Source organism: Bombina bombina, chromosome 10, assembly GCF_027579735.1.
Source record: "Bombina bombina isolate aBomBom1 chromosome 10, aBomBom1.pri, whole genome shotgun sequence".
NCBI classification, from domain to species: Eukaryota; Metazoa; Chordata; class Amphibia; order Anura; family Bombinatoridae; genus Bombina; species Bombina bombina.
In genome coordinates, this window is record NC_069508.1 from 58,027,084 (window position 1) to 58,043,949 (window position 16,866).

Sequence of the window (16,866 nt, forward strand, 5' to 3'; positions counted from 1 at the left end):
TAACAATATGTTTCCTTGAAGATGAGTTCCTGAATTAACTAGAGTTTTTATGCAGAGCTGTTGCCTTAGAGCTAACAAAGCTCTGGGTGAGTAATCATTTGACAAATTCAGGAGCGGAACTACCATTTGTGCACCTTTTAGGGACCCTCTGTTTAGAAGGTCGGCAACTGGACCATTGAATCACTTGAGAATACTAAAACTCTCTTGCGCTATGTTTCTGTTTTTTTCCTTTGAGATGTTCATTTTTGCAATAAGGTCTGGAGATCATCATAAGATAATTATTGTCATTTGGAAGTTTCTACCATTATTTAGACTATTTGTGTGCAGTGATTCCCCCCCCCCCCCCCAACTCTGTCATTCACAAACTATCAAAGAACAGCCAAGAAGTATGTAAATTAATATGTATCAGTCAATTCCCTACGAATACAAATCTATAAGGGATGTGCAGACCAGAACATTTTGTTTCGGATAAAACTTTTGTATTGTATATTTGAGGAAATTTGTTTCCCCAAATATTTGTTGCCTGCACTATTTGTTTTCACCTGTAGCTACAAATATTTACTTTAACGAGCCCTGGAGAGCGCATTATTTCTATCCTCTTCTTGCCAGAGGGCATTAGTTCATGTGTTTCATATAGATAACATTGAGCTCATGCACGTGAAGTTACCCTGGAGTGAGCACTAATTGGCTAAAATGCAAGTCTGTCAAAAGAACTGAAATAAGGGAGCAGTTTGCAGAGGCTTAGATACATGGTAATCACAGAGGTAAAAAATGTATTTATATAACAGTGTTGGTTATGCAAAACTGGGAAATGGGTAATAAAAGGGATTATCTTTCTTTTTAAACAACAAAAATTCTGGTGTTGACTAGCCCTTTAAAAAAATAAAATAAATGAATACTGATAAAGTATTTTTCGTTTTCTTTCATTTTAATTGGTGCTTTCATTCGGATTTTCATTTTCGTTTACCGTCCGAAAACAAATGCCCATGTCTAAACTCTATGGAAAGCAATCTACAAGGAAAAAGAGGTTATACATTTACAACATGTTGTTTTTGTACATTTATCTGAGCCCTCTGCCACTCCCATACCTCATTCTACATCCGCTACTGTATGAGGTCTGATTAGGGCGTCACTACAGAAGATATTTGGCAAATCATCATTTGAATAGGGTAAAACATATCATACCTCGTAAATATCCCTTAATATGGAGGGGAAAAAAACATAAAAAAGTACAGAGAATGCAAAGTGAAAGGTTTTATACAGGTACAGGGGAAATTGATCTTAGATTTCATTACTTTTTAGATTAAAAACATGATTTTAATTTAAAGGGACAGTAAAGACAAAAAATTTACTGAAAGGGACAGTCTACTCCGAATGTTTTTATTGTTTAAAAAGATAGATAATCCATTTATTACCAATTACACAGTTTTGCATAACCAACACAGTTATAATGATACACATTTTACCTCTGTAAATACCTTGTATCTAAGCCTCTGCAAACTGCCCCTTTATTTCAGTTCTTTTGACAGACTTGCATTTTAGCCAATCAGTGCTGACTCCTAGGTAACTTCACGTGAATGAGTTTAATGTTCAAAATGCATTCAGATCAGAGGCGGCCTTCAAGGTCTAAGAAATTAGCATATGAGCTTACCTAGGTTTAGCTTTCAACCAAAAGAACAAAGCAACATTGGTGATAAAAGTAAATTGAAAAGCTGTGTAAAATTACATGCCCTATTTGAATCATGAAAGTTTATTTTGGACTTGACTGTCCCTTTAATATACTTTTTACCTGTGTGATTACCTTGTATCTAAGCCACTGCAGACTGGCCCCTTCTCTCAGGGCTATTTATTTATTATCTATTGACATGCATTTTAGCCTATAAGTGTTGTGTCCTGCACAAATCCACGAGAGAGATCACGTTATCTATATGGCTCACATGAACTAGCAGTATCCTGTTGTGAAAAGCTAATAAAAAAGCATGTGATAAGAGGCTGTCTGTAGTGGCTTAGAAATAGGCAGACATTTAGAGGTTTAAAGTATATTAATATAACAATTTTGGTTGAGCAAAGCTGGGGAATGGGTAGTAAAGGCATTGCCTATCTTTTTAACAATAGCAATTTTGGTGTAGTCTGTCCCTTTAAACTGTTTGGATAAAGCATAACATTTTTAAAAACTTTCCAGTATACTTCTATTATCAATTTTGCTTAGTTCTCTTGGTATCCTTGGTTTATACGTAATCCTAGGTGAGCTCAGGAGCGTTCATGTGTCTTAAGCCATCTGGCAACAGTGTTTGCAACATAGTTTATAGCATTGTTATACATAGTTGCAAACACTGCTTTCGAAAAACACATGCACACTCCCAAGCTACTATCAGCCTACCTAGTTTTACTCTTCAACAAAGAATACCAAGACAACAAAGCAAATTTGATCAATTAAGTAAATTGGAAAGTAGTTTAAATTACATGCTCTATCTGAATCCTAAAAGTTACATTTTTACTGTCCCTTTAACCTCTTCATAACGTAAAGGTGGTAGAATTTCTATGTCTGAAACATAATAAAACATTTAACCTGATTTTCACAAGCAAACATGTTCATCAAATTTATTATAAACCAATGCAAAACCAATCCAACCTGTTACACAAATGAAGCCGTTTTTTCCGATGGCATGTAGTCCTGCATTTAAAGGACCATAATACTTGAGAATGACACTCTAATTTGTTAGCGCATGTAATTTTAAGACTAATGACCCTGCACTGCAATGTGTTTAACCACGCTCAAAGGCCTTGAACACACTGTAGAAATTCCGCTCAGTAACTGCAGCTTGATACATTTTCTGGTTAAAGGGACAGTAAAGCCAAAATTAAACTTTCAGGATTTAGACAAATCACACCATTTTCACCAATTTTCCAATTTACTTCTGTTATCAAATGTGTTTCATTCTCATAGTATCTTTTATTGAAGAGTAAAACTAGGTAGGCTCACAAGAGCTCAGGAGTGTGCACGTGTCTTTAGTACTCTATAGCAGCAGCGTTTTGCAACATTGTATAACAAAGCTACAAATAATGTTGCAAAACACTGCTGCGATTGAGCACTAAAGACACGTGCACCCTCCTGAGCTCTTATGAGCCAACCTAGTTTTACTCTTCAATAAAAGATAACAAGAGAACAAATCAAATGTGATAACAGAAGTAAATTGGAAAGTTGTTTAAAATTGCATGCTCTGTCTGTATCATGAAAGTTTAATTTTGACTTTACCGCCCCTTCAGTTGAAACTGAGAATGTCTATAAATTTGCTTATTCCTTGTATTATTTTATACTTTATTTACATGATTTAGATTACTTTAGCTGGGATAGTGCTGGCAACATCAGCAAAATATAATGCTCCAAAGAAAACAACAAAACTGAGAGCAATAAGTCTTCATTTTTGCCTGGATAATACTAAATATTATCACAAAAAAATGAGAAGTGGTCTGGAAATACTAGGGAGGTTATATTTATATAAAGGGATGGGTAGCTAACGGTCAGGCAAAGATATGCCTAACTTTGATTTCTTTGACAGGTTAAGTGAAAAAATACAAGTGTTTTGGAGGAGGATTTCGTGGAGAATGCAGAGTCTGCAAATGTTTTTCAATCTTAGAATTCAGCAAAACATCTGCGCCAAGAATTCCTCACTGCGTCCAAGAATGTGCCTGCTCTTCACTATACATCTGTGAGGTTTCAGTGTTTATTGCTGAGTATATAGTGGAAAAAATAAGATTAAAAGGCCATGATAGCCAAATGTTGAAACACTTGAAAGTGATACAGCATAGCTGTAAAAAGCTGACTAGAAAATATCACCTGAACATCTCTATGTAAAAAGGAAAGATATTTTACCTCAAAATGTCCTAAGTATTCATACCCTATTGTAAAGGACTTTAAACAGCAAATCAGTATGTCTGTCCCGGGACAGGCAAGGGAGTGAGCTTCATGCACACTCGTGTTATTTCCCTATTCAGTTTAAGGAAGTTTACTATGAGATCTCATGAGAGTTATGTGAAATCTCATGAGATCACAGTAAAATAGTTCATGACCTCAGCACTGCTGATGCTGATTGGCTGCTGTTAATTTCAGCTGAAGTATAACTTTTTACACAGCACTTACTCTGGTGAGCTGAGGAAATTGTGAGGTCAAATATCTTCCTTTTTTACATAGAGATGCTCAGGTGATATTTTCCTGTCAGCTTTTTACAGTTATGCTGCAACTGTGATTTAGCATATAAGTATTATGTCCCTTTAAGAGTCAAAACATTGGTCTATGTTTAATAAGTTCAGATGTTTTAGGGAAGTGCTCTTTGTGAGGTAATTTTTTATACTGAGGCCTGTTTTACTGAAAGGGCCGTGTCATGGCACTTTGTGTTGTTGAAAATCAAAAGGAAAGGAGAACAGCACACCTGTTTGTGGGGCACGGAGTAACAAATCTTGTCAATCCAAATAGTCATACATCCAAAGCACTCCAGCCACCAGAAAAAAATCTTTGTTTAAAAGTCCTTTATTCTCATTAGTTGGGTCCAAAAGTTTACAGGAACATGTTCCTGTAAACTTTTGGACCCAACTAATGAGAATAAAGGTCTTTTAAACAAAGATTTTTTTCTGGTGGCTGGAGTGCTTTGGATGTATGACTTTGTGTTGTTGGACAGATGTACATTCCTTTTAAGGGGTCTTTGCCACTGGCTTTTTAGTTTGATAGTTCACATGACATTCCTCTTAGACACCACTTACACTTTTTTAAAGGCCAGTAAATGTTGATATTTTTTTTAAACCGCATTGTGCAGTATGTACTTATTAAATCTGCACATATTGCACACAACTGATAAAAACACGATGTTTACTGGCCCAGCAATCTATCAGGCCATTAGCTGCATACTGTTTTCCTGCTTTATATTAGCTGCTGCATACTGTGTTCCTGCGTTATATTAGCTGCTGCATACTGTTTTCCTGCTTTATATTAGCTACTGCATACTGTGTTCCTGCGTTATATTAGCTGCTGCATACTGTTTTCCTGCTTTATATTAGCTGCTGCATACTGTGTTTCTGCTTTATATTAGCTGCTGCATACTGTTTTCCTGCTTTATATTAGCTGCTGCATACTGTGTTCCTGCGTTATATTAGCTGCTGCATACTGTTTTCCTGCTTTATATTAGCTGCTGCATACTGTGTTCCTGCGTTATATTAGCTGCTGCATACTGTTTTCCTGCTTTATATTAGCTGCTGCATACTGTGTTCCTGCGTTATATTAGCTGCTGCATACTGTTTTCCTGCTTTATATTAGCTGCTGCATACTGTGTTCCTGCGTTATATTAGCTGCTGCATACTGTGTTCCTGCTTTATATTAGCTGCTGTCCAGCTGCAGGTCTAAAAAATAAAAAAATGAAGAAATTAACTGCAGCCAATCAGCATCAACAGTGTTGAGGTCATGAACTTTTTTACTGTTATCTCATGAGATTTGACTTAACTCTCATGAGATTTCATAGCAAACTTCCTTAAACTGAATAGGCAAATTACAGGAGTGTGCACAAGGCTCAGTCCCTTGCCTCTCCCTTGACAGACATAATGATTTGCTGGTCAAAGTCCTTTGCAATGGGGTTTGAATACTTAGGACATTTTGAAGTAAAATATCTTTCTTTTTTACATAGAGATGCTCAGTTGATTTTTCTAGTCAGCTTTTCACAGCTAAGCTGCATCACTTTCAAGTGTTTCAACATTTGGGTATCATGGCCCTTTAAGTTACTTTATTAAGGCCTTTTCATAATATTTTGGCTATAAAACTTGTTCTTTTGCTAAATATCAACAACCTCAGGAAACACCATCCATTAAGTCACAACCGAGCCTTTGATAAAATGACCATAGTGCAGATTTTGTTGAGCTGCATTGGGATATGTTGGAACAGATGTCTAAACTGGTACAATTTGTACAGCGGGTCCTGACTCCCTCAAGGTCACGTTATTCAGAAGGAAATATTTGCATCAAGTCATGGTATTCTTTCAAGCTCATGTGAAGCGACAGGGTTCCAGCTTCTGGACTGTGCCAAGGAGAAGGTTTTGTCAGCCAGATTAGTAAAGAATGTATCTGTCAGCTACACCTGTTTTAAAAATATTCTGGTCCTGAGCTTATATTTATATCCATTCCTGAATATTACTTCCACAGAACCAACAACTACATTTGTTCCTGGAACTTTTGGTTTACTCCTGAAAATTCTTATTCTGAATTTAGATATTTTGGATCTTATTAAAGGAAAATTTGATCTCTCCACACGTCTCAGTTGTATGGTGATGAAGGCTGTTTCTTTAGGACATGTCTGCTTCAGAAAAAGTGAAATATTACAAAGCAGACTTAGGGTTCTATTTATTCAACCTATGGAAGGGGAATTATTATTATTATTATTATTGGTTATTTGTAGAGCGCCAACAGATTCCGCAGCGCTAATGTTCTTAGTTAGGGAACCTGTCCACATCCATTTGAGCAATCAAGCAGCATTTCAAGCCTCAAATATGTCATTACATAATCAAAAGCTTGTGCAGCCCTGCCCTCATGCGGGACAAACCTTAGCATTTGCGGGGCCATGGGCAGCATAAATTTGCCCTGCTACTTGTATGACCCACTTCTGTGCCAACAGTCAGTGATACCTATATATAGAATAAGGAACAAATATTTGACCTACTGATGCCATAACCAGCCTCACCTCACCAAAGAGCTGGGGCCCTGGGCGGGTGCCCCTCTCGCCCTGCCCTCATGAAACTAATCATGAGAGAGAAGGGCCTGTCAATCATCCAAGACATATCAATCAATTATGATTTAACTCCAACACTCCTGTGGAGGTGGAGAAGTTAAAAAAAAGCAGACTAACACCACAGATATGAAGGGGAAAAAAATTTACGCAAAGACTAAAAGGAAAGGGTGAGGCTGTCAGTCTTATGTGGTTCAGCTATCAAACCTTAAAGGGACAGTAAACACATTGAGACATTTATATAAAATGTTGAGGTATGTACAATATACTTTCATTATTTATTTTGCCCCTGCACATTGTGGGTTTTCTAATTCTGAGAACTTGAAATGCATCTACTGACTTATTGCAGCTAATCCTGCTACATATCTGTTCTTAATTGGATTTAACTGATTACAATTGCAAAACATTATGACTGTGACTAGCCTTGTTGTCTGCAGACTAGCCCAGATTAGTTCCTCCAAATAAGGCTGGGGAGTTTGGCTATTAAAAAAAGAAACACAGTAAAAAAAAAGATGTTATTTTGTTTTAAAAACATTAAGTCTTGGCTATGTTATTCTATAGCAACACAACAGAAATGTCTTGTAATTACAATGTGTTTACTGTCCTTTTGATAATAGACAAATATCAATATCAATCTATATGTTTTTTTTAAATAACCCATTCTAAAAGCTCATTGGTCAATCACTAAAATCACACAAGTTCAAATACGTTTATAACCCATGCAGAAGTTATTAATAGTGAATATGAAAATATATATCAGGAAAAAGTGCTATAATAAGAGGCCATGTCTTCAAAAGGTATAAATAATGAATAAACAAATATAAAGAAACCTTCTATAGCAATATAATTCAATAGCATAGAACACATGATCAAGCTGTGGTGACAAAAAAAACCAGGTATGCATATATAATGTATATAATGTATGTGTGTATATATATATATATATATATATATATATATTTATATAGTGGTATTTTGAAAGGATTATGATTCTTCTTTACATTCAGTTACACTAGCTGAGCATTTTTAAACAAAATCAATAGCTAGATATATGAGATACCATTTGATTACCCTTTTCTATGATACTTCAGAAATGATGGATAAACGCTCTAATGATCTTATGTTTAAACAATTTAGTCTAGTTACAGATAAAACTGATTATATAGAAACTGAGTTAAAGGGACATAAACCCCAACATTTGTATTCAATGGTTCAGATAGGGCAAACAGTTTTAAACAACTTTCTGATTTGCTTCTGTTATCATAGTTGCTTCATTCTTTTGGTATCCGTTGTTAAAGAAGTAGCAATGCACTGCTGGGAGCTAGCTGAACACAATCGATGAACCAATGACAAATGACATATATGTGCAGCCACCAATCAGAAGCTTGCTCCCAGAAGAGCATTGCTGCTCCCTAACATACCTAGGTATGCTTTTCAACAAATGATACCAAAAGAACTAAGCAAACTAGAAGAAAATTGGAAAGTTGTTTAAAATGGCATGATATATAGTATGACTTAACTGTCCCTTTAAGACAACCTAAGAGTAGTATCAAAACTAAGGTGTTGTTTTCAGCAGATAACAATCACTAAACATCAGCTGGTATTGTCAGTGTGTTTTCCCAGTCACAATCCCAAAATGCACCTGCCATTAAAGGGATATTGTACACTAGATTTTTCTTTGCATACTCCTAACCAAGTCCCAAAGAATCAGATGTACACATGCGTTTACATAAACAGGAGCAAGCAGTCTGTAATTTGTCTTTTCATATGCAGAGAGCGAGGGGAAAGTGTCTGCTCTTACTGTTTTCCCAGCCCCTTTCACTGGGTGTCCCAACCTAACCTCATCAACAGTGCTAAACTGGGAGTTTCTAAATAAGTTTTTAAAAGGTTTTATACTGGATTTTTAGATCATGTCTATTACATGCAGTTATATGAAAATGGGTGTACACTGTCCCTTTAATACACACAATGCTCAAAACCATTACCTTCCAAAAACCACATGAAATAGTTATCTACTTATTTTGTAATTGAATGAAGAACAAAATGCTCTAGATTGAACAAAAACAAAATGATGATTTCTGGCATTTAGTGATTATATAAATAGATGAAGGGCCTTTGTGTTTATTGAGCCATTTTAATACTTTATAGCAGAGTTCTCCAAACTTTTTTCCAAGACCCAATGCCATAATACCAAATACCTTTGTAACCCTATTTTTATGCTTTTTTATAATACAAGATAGGTTAAATCTTCGGCAAAGTAACTCAAATGTGCATGTACTTTATTCCTGATTGTAGTCACACAACTATATATCACACATTCAATCTCATACAACACACACAAACAACAAAAACACTCTTGTAAAACCCACACACCATACACTCATACAACACATACACTTTCATATAAAACATGCAAACTATACACTCTCATAAAACACATACACAAACACACCACACCACACACACTCTCATACAACACAATACACACTCTCATACAACCCATACAAACACCACACACACTCTCATACAACCCATACAAACACCACACACACTCTCATACAACACACTGCACACTCTCATACAACCCAGACAGACACCACACACGCTCTCATACAACCCAGACAGACACCACACACACTCTCATACAACCCATACAGACACCACACACACTCTCATACAACCCATACAGTCACCACACACACTCTCATACAACCCATACAGAAACCACACACATAGTGATGTCCCGAACTGTTCGCCCGCGAACGGTTCACAGCGAACATAGCTTGTTTGCGTTCGCGTTTGTGGGCGAACACATGGCGATGTTCGATCCGCCCCTATGTGTCATCATTGTGGAAACTTTGACCCTTTATGTCACAGCCGCCTGACACATTAGAGCCAATCAACATCAGACACTCCCTCACAGACACTCCCAGCTACTCGGAATCCGCCATTTTAGACTCATAACGACTTTGCTTTTTTAATGAGAGGACGTGTTGTGTTTTCGCTCCTGACATTAATAGTAAAAACATAGCTAGGCTAGTGTATTTACAGTCCAGAAGGACTCCACTCATCTCTGCTGCAAGCACAGCACCCCAAAAAGCCCTTTTTAGGGCTATATTTCGTGCCGTTTTTTTTTGTTTTTTTGTTTTTTTATTAGCATTTGCCTGGCTTTCAGCTGTGTGTTTAAGGCTCACAGCATATGCTGTGACTACTGCCACCACTGATATCTCCCTAACAACATTAGTTTAAATTTAACTAACCCAAAAATATAATTATTTTTCTAGTGTAATTTTTTTTCATTTTCTATCAGGCCAGTGTCACACAGCATATACTCTGGTTCATTGCTCTGTGCCAGCCAGCAGCCAGCAGTGTTAATATCCGTTTATAACATTATTTTTAATTTAAAAAAAACCCACAAAAAAATATTTTTCTAGTGTAATCTAATTACATTTACTATCATGCCTGTGTCTGTCAGGCTTACTCAGCATTAATATACCTCTTTTTTTTCAGTCTTTTGGTTAATTGGTCTGTGCCAGGCAGCCACCCAGCACTCATATCTATTTTTCTTTCACCTTAATTTTAATATATAAAAAAAAAAAGTTTAAATTTGTTTGCTAGTGTAATCAAATCTAATTTTCTATCCGGCCTGTGTGTTTTGCTGACATAGAGAGCCTACTGTGTTTACTTGCTGCCCTCCCTAGTCTATGAGCCACGACTCATATGTGTTTAACCTTTTTTTAATTCCCCCCCCAAAAAAATAATTTCAATCATTTTTCTAGTGTAATCTAATAGTATTTTCTATCAGGCGTGTGTGTATCCGACATACATAGCCTACTGTTTTTAATAGCTGCCCTTCCAAGGCTATCAGCCACGACTCATATGTATGTGCTTAACCTTTTTCTTAAAATTTCCAAAAAAAAGTCTTTAAATCATTATGCTAGTGTAATCTAATTGTATTTTCTATCAGGCCTGTGTCTAACTGTCTATCTGACTTACATTACATTACATTACTAATTAACACAACATAGTTACCATGGGTCGCAGACCAAGAGCAGATGTCTTATTATTATATTTTGTATGGGTAATCATCCAGGCCGTATAGACCTCACCAAATAGGGGGAGTTACAGAGATTAAAGTGCTAAGAATGGTAGTACTTAAAACACAACCTCGTTAAAATAGGTAGCAGACCACATGTCTTATTATTATAATTTTTCAGGGTAATCTGGCAGGCCATATAGAACACCCCTGATAGGGTGGGGGAACAGGGATTAAAGTGCTAAGAAAAGTACTAATTGACACAAGCTAGTTGGGTCCAAGAACGCATGTTTGATTATTAGAATTTATTAGGGTAATTATATATCTAACAAATATATCTATTTCTCTTCTATCGATTCTATCTAACTATCAATCTATGTATATCTATCTATCCTATCTATCACTATCAATCTATCTTCTGTCCGGGATGTTTTGAGACAGCCACTTTGGGAATGTTAGTTGATTTAGACCCATTATGGCTTAAAAGCAGACTCTGCATAAACTATGTAATTTTCCATGGGAGTTTTGCCAGGGATCCCCCTCCAGCATGCAACAGTCCAGGTGTTAGTACCCTTGAAACAACTTTTCCATCACTATTGTGGCCAGAAAGAGTCCTTGTAGGTTTTAAAGTTTGCCTGCCTATTGAATTCAATGGCGGTTCGCGAACAATACCGGAAGTTTGAGTCCGCGGTTCGCGAACCGAAAATTTTAGGTTCGCGACATCACTACACACACACTCTCATACAACCCATACAGTCACCACACACACTCTCATACAACCCATACAGTCATCACACAAACTCTCATACAACCCACATACCATAGTATCCATACACTCATACAACACATACACACCACACACACACTCATATAACACACACCATACAACACATACACTCATACAACACATACACACCACACACACACTCATATAACACACACTCTCATACAACACACTACACACTCTCATACAACCCACATACCATACACTCATACAACACATGCACACTACACACACATTCATATAACACACACACACACCACACACACCACACACACTCTCATACAAGCCACATACCATACACTCATACAACACATACACACCACACACACACATTCATATAACACACACACCATACAACACACACACACTCTAATACAACCCACATACCATACACTCATACAACACATACACACCACACACACATTCATATAACACACACACACAATACAACACATGCACACCACATACACACATTCATATAACACACACACCATACAACACATACACACCACACACACTCTCATAAAACACACACACAAACTACACACTCTCATAAAACATACACACATACACACACTCTTATGCAACACACACACTCTCCTACAACATACACACAACACACACACAAGTCATAACCCAGTATTGGGTCCCGACCCGTAGTTTGAAGAACCCTGCTTTATAGTGTTGCTTATAGATGACGTGTGCAAATAACCTGTTGTTCTCCAAAACTATAGCGATATGTGTGTATGTCTTTCTACGGGGTTTGATTAAGGACATTCTTGACATTCTGGGCATGTATGTTTTTTTGGTTATCAATTTTGCGTATTTGTATTAGTGTAAAAGTGCTTATTTTTATTTTGTAATTTTAAATGATCAAACTGGAAGCGTTTGTATCTGTTTGGTGATGTTGTCATCCAATATCCCGCCAAGGGTAATTTCAGTGTGTAAACAAAACCAGTATTACATTTTGAAACATTTGGAGTACTTGGAAAAGGTGTTGTACTCCAATTAATTAATTTTTTACTGATTTAATTAAATCAGTAAAAAATAACCACGTAAATGGGCCATTTTTTACCAAAACATTAATGAAAAAAGGTGCTTCCAATAAACAATGAAGATGGTTGACTGTGATTGTGTTGTCATCGGAAAAAGGCTCATTGGCCTGACATTAAAATATCCCAGTAATTATGAAAGGATAAATTATGATCAACCAACTTTATAAAACAAATTAAACAGCAGAAAATGTAAAACGTTGCAATATGACCTGTTAGGTTTGCATTTTATAGATGGAGTAATACAGATTTTGTTCTTTTACAGGCAGAAAAGCATTTTAGGAAGAGGCATGAGAAGAAGGGACACAGAATTCACGGATAGTGTGGATGAACACAAGAAATCATCTGATCCTATTATAGAAGATAAAGATAAAACTGATATGGTGGTTAATATCTTGAGTAAAGATTGTTATATCTTAGCTCTACATGTTCTACTTAAAGTGTACACTCAAGTCAAAATTAAACATTCACGATTCAGATAGAGGACGCAATTTTAAACAACTTTCCAATTTACTTCCATTAACAAAATGTCCACAGTCTTTTTATATTTACACTTTTTGAGTCACCAGTTCCTACTGAACATGTGCAAGAATTCACAGAATATATGTATATGAATTTGTGATTGGCTGATGACTGTCACATGATACAGGGGTAGTGGAAATAAACATAACTGACATTGGTCTGAAAAAAATCTACTACTCATTGGAAGTTCAGACTAAGGGGTAGATTTATCTAGCTGCAAATGCATCTTTTTCCATGCACATAAGTTAAGAAGCAGCGGTCTTAAGACCGCTGCTCCTTAACTCGTACGCCACCTCTGATGCGACGGACAACAATCATCCCGAACGGACAACAATCATCCCGAACACATTGCACAAGCATTTCACAGGGAATGCTTGTGCAATAATAAATGCCAACCGCGTATGCTGTCGGCATTTTGCGTTGTCGGGCAGACATGATTCACTACAGCGGATCATGTCCGCCCGCATCTTAATAAATCGGCCCCTAAATGCTATTGCATTGTCTTTTTATTTTATATTTGTTGATTATGAAAATCTACTGTATTTATTGGTGCTTTAAATGTCTTTCTTTTATGTTCTATCAGTGAACACATTTTCTTTTTCTTCAATTGAAGATGGTTTTAACCAGGTTTTTAGGCTATTTAGATCGTATTTTTTAAATATATATATTGCGGGTAAAGTAAGAAATTGGGTAATCCTAGCATTACCCGGGTAAACGTGACATTACCCAAGCGTCCTAGTGAGGTGGAGGAGGGAAGGTGGGTAGAGCTCCCAAATGATGACAATATGCAGAAACGTTGGCAAGTCTGATATTTTCCTTACAAAGAAACAAGGACCAGGATTCTTAAAGAGCCATTACAGTTTAACATCAATGTAACACTTATGCGATCAGCTTATTGGGCCTTTTTGCTATTAATTGAATGTTCCAAAACAGCATATTTGCAACCTTGTAACTGGGCGTCAAGGGTTAAAGGGATTGCATAACGTTATAAAAAACAATTAATACATTATTAGCATCCATACTATATATATTGAAATAATGTTTCAAAAGTTTGAAATAACAGGAACTACTTAATTATATTAGATATTCAAATTCAGTTATTAATGTATTCGCAAATTAATAATTACTCGCACACTGTTGAAATTCTGAGGAGAGAAGCAGGAACACTGCTTATTATATAAAGAGAACGTTTCTTTTACAGAATGTCAGGTTAAGAAGGCGGCAAACTCCAATTTTTCATTTAACCCATTAGGGGACAGTGTTTTAAGATTATACATCCATCTAGTTTCTTTTTGAAGAAGGATTGTTTCTATGTTACCTCCTCTCCTACTGGCCTTTACTGATTCAATGCCAACAAATGTTAAACCTTCTGTTTTTGACCTATGGTACTGTGCAAAATGCCTTGCAATTGGACTATCAATATTAAAATCCTTAATATCCTCTCGAAGTTCTGTTATACGTGAGCGAAATTCCCTATATGTTTTCTAGATATGTGCATGGCGAAAAAAATCGGTTCGGTTCGGTTCAGATCGATTGGGATTTTTCGAATTTCGGTTCGGATCGATTCGAATTCGGAAAAATTTGAATCAATTCGGTTCAGATTCGTTTCGGATTCATTCGGATTCGAATAAATTTGGCTGGATTCGGTTCGGAAATTCGGAATTTTGGTAAGTGTTAGGTGGGATTAGACTAGTATTATGTACTGTATATTAGGTGTAACCCATAGCAGAGTGATATAACCTAATATACTGTACAATACTAGTGTAATCCATGGCCATCGGAATCTACCGAATAAATCCGAATAAATCCAAACTAATTCGGATTTATTCGGTAGATTCGGCACTATTTTAATTCGGAAATTCGTATCGATCCGAATCCCGAATTTTACGAATTCGGCCGAATTTCCGAATCGATCCGAAACGAATCTCACATGTCTAATGTTTTCCCTATATAAAACAAGGGGCATGAGCATGATAAAAGATATATCACACCTGTAGTAGAACAATTGATAAAGGATTTAATTTTGTAAACTTTATTAGTACTGGTTTCAAAAGTTTTTGTTTTTTTGACAAATTGACAGCAAACACAGTGATTGGAGGGGGAGCACCCTACAATTTTTGGGGGGTATGTTTCTAACCAATTGGTGTTTTTGACTTGGTTGAATTCACTTTTGACTAGAAAATCTTTGAGGTTATTGGCTCTACGTGCCGTCATAAGGGGATAATCCCCTACATATTCCTGTAAGACAGGATCTAAAGACAACAGATGCCAGTTTTTTTGCAAAATAGTTTTGATTTTATCCCAATGGGAATTAAATTTAGTAATGAATCTAATCTTAGTGGCAGCTTCATCATTGTTAGGTTCTTTGTTTTGAAATAGAAGATCCCTTCTATTCTTATTTCTGGCTTTAAAGAGGGCCCTTTTTACACATCTTTTAGAGTAACCTCGTTCATGAAACCTACTGGCCATCTCAACAGCCTGTTTGTTGAAAGTATATTCATCAGTACAGATCCTACGCAATCTTAAAAATTGCCCATATGGAATACCTCTTTTAAGGTTTTCCGGATGATGGCTAGATCCCAACAAAAGGCTGTTGGATGCCGTGGGTTTGTGATATACCTCTGTTACAATAGCGTTCTCTCTTTTGTTAACAAGGAGATCCAGAAAACTGATCTCATTAACATCATAACTGCATGTGACAAAAATATTTAAATCATTCAATCAAATTGAGTATGTCTCTCATACCCAGACCCTCTAGTTTCCAAAAAGGATTTACTTGCCTTCAATCCCACTGAGTGTGGGGTAGAAGAGTATAAGGATTCAACATCCAAAGAAACCAACAAAGTATTGTTGGTTACAGTAATTCCATCTAGTTTTCTAATTACATCAGTAGAGTCTTGGACAAAAGTCCTCAGTTCATTAACAAAAGGCTGTAAGAAAAAGTCCACGTATCTGCTGATTCCCTCAGTAGGACTCCCTATCCCAGAAATGATAGGGCGACCTGGAGGTTTGAGCAATGATTTATGAAGTTTGGGAGTCCAGTAAAAAAATGGTATCTTAGGTTTTGCATTATACAAGTAACTTTGTTCTTGACTAGTGATTAAGTTTAATCTCCTAGCATCATTTAAAAGAAATAATAACTCATTATGTGATTTCTGAAAATCATCATTAGACATTAGAGTATATTGATTAGCATCAAAAAGTTGACGTGTGGCCTCACCAATATAATATTTCTGATCAAAGATTACAACATTTCCACCTTTGTCGGCAGGTTTAATAACCAACTCCTTATGGCTGATAAGATCATCTAAGGCTTTACGCTCTCCATGAGACAAGTTATCATTGACTATACCAGTAGTCTGTATCTGCACAAACTGTTCAGAGACACTCTGTACAAACACATATATATTGGGTATTGCAGAAACATAGATATTGACGGCAGATAAGAGCCATAGGCCCAGCAAGTCTGCCCGACCTTACCTAACAGTATAAACTTATCTAGTTCGTAGGATAGCCCTATGCTTGTCCCATGCATTTTTAAAGTCCCCCACAGTGTTTGTTGCTACTACCTCTTGAGGAAGTTTATTCCATAAATCAATCACTCTTTCTGTAAAGAAGTGCTTCCTCAAATTACTCCTGAATCTACTACCCTTTAGCTTGAGCTCATGACCCCTTGTTCTTGAATTTTCCATTTTATGTAAAATACCCA